The sequence below is a fragment of the Onychostoma macrolepis genome, chromosome 24 (assembly GCF_012432095.1).
Source record: "Onychostoma macrolepis isolate SWU-2019 chromosome 24, ASM1243209v1, whole genome shotgun sequence".
In the NCBI taxonomy this organism is placed as follows: domain Eukaryota; kingdom Metazoa; phylum Chordata; class Actinopteri; order Cypriniformes; family Cyprinidae; genus Onychostoma; species Onychostoma macrolepis.
In genome coordinates, this window is record NC_081178.1 from 26,112,144 (window position 1) to 26,124,957 (window position 12,814).

General features: G+C 37.9%; 1 protein-coding gene across 1 annotated transcript in view; it reads right to left on the reverse strand.

Moving 5' to 3' along the window:
• stk17a (serine/threonine kinase 17a) overlaps positions 1-12,814 on the reverse strand; it is a 40,719-nt gene that overhangs the window by 20,526 nt on the left and 7,379 nt on the right. The gene's annotated exons all lie outside the window — the stretch shown is intronic.

Genomic DNA, 12,814 nt, shown 5'->3' on the forward strand with positions numbered 1-12,814 from the left:
CTTACATCTCTCTCGAAAATGCACTGCACAGATTTAGGATGAACTGTGTCATTTCTGTTAGAGTCCTGCATTTCAGCCCGGGCCTGATAGTCTGAACTACCATAGTTCATAATAACCATGAATGTGTCCGGGGGAAATAGGAGATATTTTAATTATTTACTAATGAACTAGTGTTTTCTGAGTCCGTTTCACAAGGATGATGTTGCCGATCCTGACTCGCCATCTCCTCATTAGACGCGCCTTTAGAGAGAAGTGCATCTTTACGGATTATGATTATAATGAAAGAGTTTTTGTTTTCGATTTGTTTTATTTTGTTAAGTAGTAATTTAAAGCTTTCTATAGATATATTTATCATGTCTGTGAGGCATGTATTCGCTTAGTTTCAGATCATTTTTGTGAAGCGCTCCTGCTCAAGACCGAGACGGCAGAAAGCGCATTGTTTGTTTTTTGTTGATACTGTGAGTGCACACAAATAAAATTAGACCCTTTACAGTTCCGAATGATGTATTATTACTCTTACCTTTATGAACAAAAATGAAGGCGTAGCCTATCCACTGAAAAAAAAAATGCAAGTGATTGTGCTGGCGCCTCCCGCAAAGCGCGCTTTCTCCGCACAAACTATTGGAAACAGCGCACATTTATCTAGGTTTAACGTTTAAACATTGTTATATGCTTGAACTGTTTTATATCTATAAATTTTATTTTAGGCAAGTCGTGATGATTTGAGAAGGCTAAATTGACCAAACATAGGCCACTGGCTGCTTGGTCGTTACTTTAAAAAACAAAAACTTATAACGAACCAAAAAAATGCTCCAAACGTTTTTCTAAATTAAACTTAATAAAAAAACGAAATGTAATCACTTTGCCATTACATACAATACTGAACTATTTTAATAGCTGAAACAGTAGTATAAGCTGTTTTGGGAGAAGAAGGGGGGAAAAAAGACAGGGTCGGACTCGGGCTGGTAATTCTGATAAGCTGTCGGGCCAGGGCCGGGCTAGGGCCTAATTTTGAGGCCCATGCAGGGCTATAATTTCTGTACCAGCCACAGAAGGACTTTTATATTAATGCACAAACAGATAACCCCATTCTCAAACCCAGGTTACTGGTTCAGCCAGAAGCTCACATGACAAACCATCCAAATCTAAATATTGAGAAAATTGCCTTTAAATTTGTCCAAATTAAGTTCTTATCAATGCATATTACTAATCAAAAATTAAGTTGAGATACATTTACAGTAAGAAATGTACAAAATATCTTCATGGAACATGATCTTTACTTAATATCCTAATGATTTTTCGCATAAAAGAAAAATCGCTAATTTTGACCCATACAATGTATTTTTGGCTATTGCTACAAATATACCCCAGCGACTTAAGACTGGTTTTGTGCTCCAGGGGGCGTATTACAGAAAGATCCTAACTTTAAAATCTTATCTTATCTGTTTGGTAACCATGGTAATTTCAGTTAGGTCCACATTTAGGACAAAAGCTATTACAGAACAGCATTTCCTAAGTGCGTTATCCTATCTTAACTACAGATAGGAAAGGAGTATTACAGAAACCTCCTAACTTGACAGAAAACCCTAAAAACTGTCTTAACTTTAGGACAACCCCACAGCTGTCCTAACTTCAAAATTATTTGAAAACCAATGGAAAAAACGCTTACAACTGTGCTGTCCGACAATGGTATTACATTTATTAATAGTTGAAAATGAAGAACGAAGATGTGTAATGGTAGAAAGACTCTTGGTTATATTTTGATGACAAAACACTTATAAGTAATTACAGACTGCCGCACAACATGTTAGCACAGGAACTGCAACCAGCATTATAGAGACCAACAAAAGTGTCACAGAGCATTATTTTTTGTAGTGAAAGTGACTAATGCCTTACATTTTTTTTGCAAAAGGTGATTTTCACAGTGAAGTAGCTTCTATTATTTTGTTTACCTCATCAGCAGTGTCGGTTGCTTGGTAACTGACCCGAGAGTGGATTGTCGAGCTTGATTATGCCATTTAAGATTTCCTAACTAGAGATAAGATACTATTTTGTAAGATAGGATAAGAATCCCAAATCAAGTTAAGATTTGCTTCTGTAATACGAATTTGCGAAAAATTCTAATTTAACATATAATATCTTAAGTTAAGACCTAAGATGAGAAATTTTCTGTAATACGGCCCCAGGGTCACAAATATTTACATAAGGTAAATATTTTAATTAAATTGAACTGTAATAAAGCAATTCCAAACTAAATTTTTAATTCTTAATTTAATATAATCTGAAATGTCATTTTTGACAAAAGACTTGGTGGCTAACTAAAGAGCGACTAGACAAATCCTTAAAACAGACTCAAGAGTGATTTAAAACGCAGCAGGTGAAGTCTCAAACGTGCCTGCGCCGCGGGGCATGTGAAACGCTGCGGACACACGGCTCAGCGCTCCGTTTAGAAACAGCGGCCGCCAAGAGAATCACAGGGGAAGATTTAGCGGAAGAGACGGCTGAGCTGTGGAGGACAGTTGAGTAAACATCCCTGTGAGAGGGGATCCCGAATCCCAGCGTGATGTCCTGAGTTATTCACTGCTCCATTCTCAGAGCAGAACGACTGATGTGCGTCCTAATGAGACATGTCTGTGCAAACGTCTCTGGAGGCTGACACTATAAGATCTTTGCCAAGGCCAGGCCCATAGACAAAATGAGTGAAGTGCAATCCCAGCACATCCTCCAACGTACTGCAAGATCAGCAGAACATCTCGAGCATAAACCAAAGTGAAAGCAAGGTGGATCTGCTAAAGTGTTGCTCATTTTAACAGATATGTGCTCCGTTGAAACACACAAACCCATGCAGAAATATGGAAACGGAGAGAAAACTGCTTTCTGCATTCCTTGTGCAACGTGCCGTCACATTCAGTCTGAAGCATAGCAAATGATTAATGCAATGGACAGATGAAGAAAATGACTGTTTTAATTGGGTTGCATCCCTAAACCCAGACCTGTAAAGTAAACCATAATGGCTGGGCTGATCATGTGAGTCACGGGTTCAGAGAAGGAAGTTTTCCTTATTTCCATCCCCATTCTGTCCAGATCCGCTCAGATTTACTACACACAGCTGGGACTGCCTTCCTCATTCCTTCAAAGAATGTGGAGATTAATGGGTAAGTTGGAGAAAAATGTCCTTGTTCTGAGCTGGCCCAATAAAATCTGGCTGCAAAGTTAAGCATCTCTGTAATGGGTTTCTTCACGACAAGAATATTTTCATTTGGTCATTTGATATGCGAACAAACCCATCCAACACGTGACCCATGGAAAAGACAAGATGTTACAAGATGCTCTTTTTGTCCACGTCAAGGTGCAGCAAAAGGATCAGTGATCAATTCAGAATCAACTATAGAATTTCAACTAAGAATAGTTGTAGATACTTGAAGAATATTTCAGCTGTTTTCTGTCCATAAGAGTCAGTGGCGTCCAAAAGTTTCAGGCTGTAAAAATGACAAAGTAGCGTAAAAATTCTTAAGATTTTTGAAAGTCTCTTCTGCTCACCAAGGCTGCATTATTTGATAAAAATAAATAAGTAATAATAATAATAATAATAATAATAATACAACAGGACAAACAGCAAAATTGTGAAATGTTATTACAATTTAAAATAACTGTTTTCTACATGAATATCGGTTAAACTGTAATTTATTTCTGTGATGTGCAGCTGTATTTTCAGCATCATTACTGCAGTCTTCAGCGTCACGTGATCTTCAGAAATCATTCTAATATGCTGATTTGCTGCTCAACAAACATTTCTGATTATTATCAATGTTGAAAACAGTTGTGCTGCACAATATTTTTGTGGAAACCATGATACATTTTATTTTTCAGGATTCACAGATGAATAGAAAGTTCAAAAGAACAGCATTTATTTGAAGAAGAAAACTTTTGTAACATTATGTGTCTTTACTATCACTTTTGATCAGTTTAATGCATCCTTGCTAAACAAAAGTACCAATTTCTTCATAAAAAAATAATAATAGAAAAAAATTGACAGACAGACAGATGCTCACGTGCTGAGATGAGGAGCTTCCCCGCTTAGGCTATAATGTGCAACAATATAACTTGTTTTTACTTCACAACATTAGTCGAGTGTTTGAAATAACTTCCTTTTGTGATCTGATGTGACTTCTTATCACAGAATGAGGCAGAAAATATATTCTACACTGTAATAAAGGCTATATCGATTAGAAATGGCTTACAAATATACTTGATCATTATCATTATTAAGAACACAGATAAACCATGTTGCAGGAGAGTGTTTATTGTCCTTAAATTTCATCATTTAAAAAGGTTTAACGTTGTATATTTTTATTCAGTTACAGCAATAGCGATGTCTTTATCCATATTAGGGATTTCCTGGAAGGTCATCAAGTGTTACTTCTGCGGTGCATACAGTATGCGTTTCTGCACGAGGGCTACCAGTATGAATGAAACACACATTACATGTGTTTATAGTGCTCAATAATGGCAAATCCATCCTATTTTGGGTAAAAATTTAGAAAATACCTCTCTCAAAATAAATTTTAACCCCTTCTCAAGCATAGAAAGACAGATACGACATCCACGGTTCAATACGCGCTCGCTAATTGCAGTTTTTCAGTTTTGCATTTAAATAAATTAAATTCTGTGCGTTTTATTTGTCTCAGAATAGGCTGTGTTACGTCAATGATCCTTTTCATATATCACCAAATTGGATTATGGCATACAATATCCAACATCAGCCAACAGCTGTTATGGTGTATTGTGCATCTCTAGGTAAAACTAATGAGTAGATGACAAGCAATGAAAAAACAAAAAATACAACCTTGCAGCTAGAGTAGTGTAAATGTTCGAACAAAGCATGCAGCTACACGTGACAGTAAGAGGTTGTTGGTGATTGAGCTGCATGACTCAGAAGCCAGCATTCATAAAATCCCAACGGCCTCGTAATCGCTCTGATTGAGACCGATTCAGAAACACTAAAGCACCTTCCGCTCCTTTGAAAAAACTAATAGGCTTTCACTGCCCTTGACTGCGCGGCTTTGGCATACCTTCATTTCCACGGTCTTGCGTTAATCTGGTCCTGCTTCTCGGGATACGAATGCCACGAGGGAATGTGATAAAGAAGCTCTAATCTCCTCACATAATACCTGCCACTCCAGAGGAGTCCGGACGTGCAGCCAAAGCAGCTTCGGAGAGTCCATCGTTCCCAGTGTTGGGGAAAGTTACTTTTAAAAACAATGCATTACAATATTGCGGTACTCCTTAAAGTAACTTATTGCGCTAGTTTTTAAATGGAAAGCCAAATCATTATGTCCCCACGCATCATGTACGTCCTCACACGTTGACGTCATCAAATTGCGATCGGTTCGTGAGATCAGCGAAGTGTAGTGAGTACCGTTCGAGTCATAAAATGTGATTATCGACCGATACCAATCTCCAGCCGATCGATCGGAGCAAACCCTACGCTACAGTACTTTTGCTTTACTATTTCCTCATCTGGGCTGGGGTTCCTTGTTTGTTTTTTATATTAAAAAAAATATTTTTTTGGCAAATGTAAAAGCGCTTTCATTCCCTCAGGTTGAAGGAAATGTAAATTCACACAAGCATTCTGGATTGCATGAAGAATAAAGAAAGTTCATCACTTGCAGCAATAAAAAAAAAAACTTAAGTAAATTTTCACTTAGTGTGGTTGAGTTAGATCATTGAAGGCAAGCAGCAAAGATATTGGTTAATAAAATGGGACTAAATACAGTATCTCACAAAAGTGAGTACACCCCTCACATTTCGGCAACCATTTTAGTATATCTTCTCAAGGGACAATACTATAGAAATGAAACTTGGATATATTTTAGAGTAGTCAATGTGCAACTTGTATAGCAGTAAAGATTTACTGTCCTCTGAAAATAACTCAACATACAGCCATTATTGTCAAAAAATCTGGCAACAAAAGTGAGTACACCCTAACTGATAAGAGCTATACACCGTTTAACCATGCAAAGCCACATGTCCTATTCATCATGTTCATGTTTTTTCTGCTTGACAGGACTGTGCAAATTTGTGCATCTTGTATTAGAGCAGTTAAAATCTGGTGCTTTGAGTACAATTCTCTCATACTGACCACTGGATGTTCAACATGCACCTCATGACAAAGAACTCTCTGAGGATTTGAAAATCAGAATTGTTGCTCTCCACAAAGATGGCCGAGGCTATAAGAAGTTCAGTAACACCCTGGAACTGAGTTACAGTACAGTGGCCAGCGTCATACAGAGGTTTTCCAAGACGGGTTCCACTCGGAACAGGCCTCGCAAGGGTCGATCAAAGATGTTAGATCCTCGTGCTGTGCTTCAGGTGCAGAAGCTGGCTTCAAAAAACAGACGCATGCATTGCTTTAGAGGTTGCAGAAGCGGAAGGTCAGCTTGTCAGTGCTCAGACCATACGCCACACACTGCAACAAGTGAGTTTGCATGGCCGTCGTCCCAGAAGGAAGCCATTTCTGAAGCTGGCTCACAAAAGAGCCTGCAAACAGTTTGCTGAAGGCAACCTGTCCAAGAGCATGAATTACTGGAACCATGTCCAGTGGTCTGATGAGTCTAAGATAAACTTGTTTGGCTCAGATGGTGTCCAGCATGTGTGGTGATGCCCTGGTGAGGTGCACCAAGGAAACTGTGTCTTGCCTACAGTCAAGCATGGTGGTGGTAGCATCATGTTCTGGTGCTGCATGAGTGCTGCTGGTACTGGAGAGCTGAGGTTCATTGAGGGAAACATGGAGTCCAATATGTACTGTGACATTCTGATGCCCTCCCTTCAGAAACTGGGCCAAACGGCAGCTTTCCAACATGATAACGACCCCAAACACACCGCCAAGATGACAACTGCCTTGCTGATGAAGCGGCCAAGTATGTCTCCAGACCTGAACTCTATGGAGCACATGTGGGGCATTCACCATGTCTCTAACTAACATCCAGCAGCTCTGTGATGTCTTTGTGGAGGAGTGGAAGAGGATCCCAGCAACAACCTGCGCAGCTGAATTCCATGCCCAGGAGGATTAAAGCAGTGCTAGATAACAATGGTGCCCCTACAAAATATTGACACTTTGGACACAGTTTTGACATGTTCACTTAGGGTCACTTACTCATTTTTGTTGCCAGTTATTTGGACAATAATGGCTATATGCGGAGTTATATTTAGAGGACAGTAAATTTGTACTTCTATACAAGCTGCACATTGACTACTCTAAAATATATCCAAGTTTCATTTGTGGAGTATTGTCCCTTGAGAAGATATACTAAAATTGATGCTGAAATGTGAGGGGTGTACTCACTTTTGTGAGATACTGTACATATAGGATATTTGTATTTAACATTTATTGCAGGTTTGCGTCATATTCTGAATACTGTTTTTATTCATTCTGAGGAATACTGAACCTGTTTTTGTGCAGGTGAGATGAGTAAATAATGTTCATATTTAGTCTAGAACTACAGTAAGATCATGTTCACACACAATGCTCTGCACTTACTCCTGATTTCTCTAAACATGGCAACACCAGAGCTGTCAGTCAATACATGAGAAACAAAGTAGAGGGCGTTACTCATTTGAAAAAGTAACTCAGATATTTTCTTGTAAATTAAAAAGTAATGCGTTACTTTACTAGTAATGCGAGTTACATAATCAGATTACTTTTTTCAAGTAACTAGTAATGCGTTACCCCCAACACTGGCGTTTAATCGCTGATGGGTCTTGATAATGCGATCAGCGCTTTAATTTGACCAACGAACCATTTCCAGGTCACACTCTGCATGATGTGGTGCAGATGTTTTGTCAAATATGACTTCTATTATTGTATGGAATGCAGAAAGTGCGGTGTGGTTAACCCAAGTCGAGGGCCTGCTGGAAGGACAGACTGTGATTTGGATTCGGTGACTTCAGTGTCTTTAAAATCGAGCTGCAGTCTCTCTCCGCAGCCATGTCAGCAGATTTCCAGAGTCTCTGGACTCACAGACAACACCCCGGTGCAATGGCTTTCATGTGTGCGGGTCTAGGGTTGACGGCAGGGTCACGGTTTATGTGAAAACGAGGCCGTATCAAGAGCAGATGGTCTGTCTGAGCACGCCGTTTATACGGTCAGCTTTGTTTCAGGCGAGTTATTCAGAATTTGTGGGACTGTGAACATCGGTTGTCGTTTGTCAGAATAAGTGGGTTTTAAATTAATTTATGCTTATCTAAATGAAACCAGACACAGCATTCAAGTCAAAGACTATAAAAGATGCTGTTGTATTATATGCATTCAATTTCTGAGTGCACTTGATCTTCAGTCAGTCGTATGCTTGCCGTGCGTTATTTTAGCGACAGACCTTGCAGTGGTCTAGAAGCCTTGCAGCATTTAAATCACATTGGCAGCTCCGGCGTCTTCTCCTGAGCAAAGGAGGTCATTAAATCTTACGGAAACCCATTGTCCAGTTGGACGATGTGTAAAAATGACAAGGATGGCGGTTTGACGGGTCTCCAGAAACAGCAAGCTACATGGAGAAACAATTCAACAAGATGCCATTATTCTTTCTCTTATTCAAAACATACATGAAGCTCAATGCATTTAAAGCAAACACCAACCTAAAGTCTTCTTTCGATGCATCATTTACTAGTTATAAGGGAGTTTACACACCACATTGTTTTCAACTAAAAACTTGTGCGTTTTGGCCAGTGTTGGGGGTAACGCATTATGTAGATTACTTTTTTCTAGTCACTAGTAAAATAAATTACTTTTTAATTTAGAAGGTGGTTTAATTTAGAAGGTTTGTTTGAGCGGCGCCCTCTACTGTACAGACGTGAATTAACATTTCCTTCAGCCTGAGGCGTATTAATTTCACGTTTGGTGTGAAAGGGCTTTTTCGTTTGCCAAAAATATAACTTTTATATTAAAAACAAACAAAGCAAGCCTAGGCTAGATGAGAAAAAGCAACACAAAAGTAGCGTGACGCATTACTTTCCATAAAAAGTAACTAAGCAACACAATTAGTTACTTTTTTTTTTTAGGGAGTAACAATATTGTAAAGCATTACTTACTTTTAAACGTAACTTTCCCCAACACTGATTTTAGCCATTTATTTACATCACAACAATGTTTTGGGGGCGTGACAATGCAAACATTTGAAAACAGGTTTTAAAGTGCAAAGTGTTTTTTTTGAAAGCAATATCGTTATTGTCTCCATGTAAACTACAAAAATGCAAATCTGTGAAACTCGTGACATCATGCACATGTGTATTATGTGTCCATGTAGTGTTTTTTTTTTTTGGACATCGCCAACTACTGGCCTGGCATGCATAAAACAGTGTTTTAAAGGTGCTGTCTGTAGGATTAACTCCGAGTGGTTGAACTAGGTATTGCAGTCCAAATTCAAAATATTGGAGACGGTTTTTTTCACCGGCCCCTCCTCCTCAGACTTGACGCACACGCAGGTTGCCAGATTAACGACATCAACAGGAACGAGCGCACATGACAATGAATACAATTAAATACGCTGTGTTTTCCGCCAACTGGCAACCCGCGGTGCCGAAATACAATTGGGTAAACTGGCAGTGGGCGGGTTTCACAAACCATAACAAACACAGACATTCCGGGCCGGAGAATAACTGACTGTAGCATTGTTTTTCAGATAAACAAGTATGTTAACTTAGCATGTTTCTTATATATCTGCAAACATATTATGGTATTTTTATGCTTTAGTAGAGTCAAAATCCTACATAAAGCACCTTTAAGTCATTTAGTCAAGGATTCAGTGTCATGTAAGCGTACCCTAAGAGGGCATAAGATACAAAGACACACCCAGAAACCATCTGTACTCATTACATGGCTATCCAGCATTAAAAGGTTTAGTTCATTTGAACAATATCTGAACACGCTAGCTGCAAAGACTTAGGATCAATAACTAGCTATTCAAGGTTAATTTGACTTTGAACTTGGAAATTTTGTCTAATCTGCAGAGGAAGCGCACAACATGGGTGATTTGAGGTAAATACGTTAATCCTCTTGAGTCTCTGAGCTTCTGTCTGCTAGAAGGACATCACTGATTCAGAATGAAAGTAAATCAACAATACTTCCTCTCATGTACAACCACGACGACAATAAAATAACCGGGGTTCACCAAGTTACAAGTCCATCCACTGCACAATATTTCAAATTAAATCAATATTGCGATACAATTTTTTTAAATATATATATATATATATGCACTGCATGATTCAGAGTGAAGCGCAGCACTGTTAAACGCATGCAGCTGAAACAAAGTATCATGATGAACATGTAACATTTCCCGCCAAAACGAAAGCCACAAACATTATAATAAATTCTACAATTATAGAAGACAACTTTTATTTAATTTTTACTTGAATTTTCCACTTCATAATACAATTTTTTTTTATATATATATATATATATATATATATATTTCTTATTTTGTTTATTATTTTATGCAATAATAAAATCACAGTTCATTATATTATTTTGTATTCATACTGAATAAATTCAAATAGAAAGGGGTTAATATGCATTTATTTATTTGGTTAACTTTATGGTTACTGAAAGAGATTTGAGTTGGTTCTTAAAAAGAACAGCCTATATGTGAACACCCACATTTTCAACCCTAAAAGAAAAAAGTTCACGCTCTCCAGTGTAAAAAGGGGAATTAAATTGTCTATGCACATTCACTCCCCACTAAAAATCACCCAATCATTCTAGAACTATTAATTTTACTTCAAATATATTTTCAAGCTATCTGATCAAAATTCCTGGATGATTTCATAATTGCAATAAATATTGCAGAAAAACAAAATATTGCAATGTCAGTTTTTTTCCAGTACTGTTCAGCCCTAGTCTCTGCATTTCCATAGTTTGATCTCAGTGTCACATCCCCAGTGGTTTCTGTCACTCATGTTGCCTCAATCTGGCAACTCTCATTGAAAATGAATGATTTCCGGTCGCTTTGTCTTTCACTGTCAGTGGGAGCATCACTGCAGGCTGCTTCTCATCATGAGTGACAGTTTTAAAGAGCAAAGTAAGTTTGGGATGGACTATGCTGTGTATCACAGCTCCCTTACTGATGTTCTAGTCATTAAAGGCAGCGGCGAAAAAAGCTAAAAACAATTTTTCCCCTGTGTACTTTCTGCCACACCACACTTATCTTAATGAACGTGTTACATGAGGCCAGCAGCACTTTATTTTCTGCCAAGTGAGCAAGTGTGCACTTTAGTTAAACATCAGCTTTTGCTCAAAATTTCTCGGGGGGGGAAAGTGCAGGTTTTCTGCGCTGCATTAATCAGCAACAGGCATCTAGAGACAGCGCAGGTAATTAGCCTCTGACAGGAGCAAAAGCTCTTGAAGGCAGGGAATGAAAACAACATACGACTAAGACGTCCCATCAGCGCACGCACGCACGTTCACAGAAGGGTGAAAAGGCTGCTGGATTGCAAGCGGAGGCCTGTTTGTTCTGTGTCTGTGACATGAAGGAATAATGAACTCTGACATGTGACACGGAGCGGAGCGAGGGGCTCCTGTTCTCATGCTCCACAGATACACCGATACTGCAGAAATATCTAGGGAAAGAGCATTACCTCATCTGAAAGGTTTTTTTTTTTTTTAGGTCTGACTATGTCCTTTCAGCACCTCTCTTTTGTTAAACGGAGGCAATTATGCAGAAAACGGATCTGGTTTGCTTGCCATGCCTAAATGACATGTCTTGACAAACAAACCCCGTTACCCCAGTTTGGGCTGTAGTTAAGGAAATATGGAAAATTAATGGAAAAAAGTTTTTGTTGCTGTTGTTGTTTTTTTTTAATGAAATTTTTATTTAATATATATAACTGCCATTTGGGATAAGTATAATTTTTACTGTTTTTGAAAAAAATTCTCTTCTGCTCATCAAGGCTGCATTTATTTGATCAAAAATACAGAAAAAAAGCAATATTGTTAAATATTCCATTTCGAATAGCTGTTTTCTATGTGAATATGTTATGAATTTTACTCCAGTCTTCAGTGCCACATGATCCTTCAGAAATCATTCTAATATGTTGATTTATCAATGTTGGAAACAGTTGTGCTACTTAAAATGTAAAAGATTAATTTGATCACAAAAAAAAAAAAACAATTATGACATTCACAAAAAAAAAAAAAAACACAATATTACCGTTTTCTTTTTCTGCATTTTTGATCAAATAAATGCAGCCTTGATGAGCAGAAGAGACTTCTTTAAAAAAACAGTAAAAATCCCCAAAAACATTATTTTAGATTGCATTAATATTTCACAATATTAATATTTTTATTACAGGAATAAATTATATTTTAAAGTATATTAAAATAGAAAACCATTATTTTAAATTGTAATAATATTACTTTAGTGTTTTTTTCTATTCCAAAAAAAAAAAAAAAAAAAAGTTTGATGTGGCAGTGGTTGGTTAAATCGATATATTTAGACACATTTACACTGGCACTCTTGGCCCAGATCATCAAACGGCGTTTTAAAATTAAAACTCTTCGTCTACACTGGCGTTTTCACTGCGTTTCAGAAACGATCTCCATCCACACTACACAACCTAAAACGCATGTCACATGACCATTCGCAATGAGCATAATGTTATTGTTTACACGGTCGTCAAGGATACGCAGAGCGAATGTGGGCAGCCATGCCATCGTTTTCAAAAGTCAACTTTTCAAACTACTTTCAGTGTTTTCGAAAGTCTCTGTTTTCTAAGGTTAGAAAACGCCGAAGTAGTATAAACAACAGGCAAAAGTTACGCATTT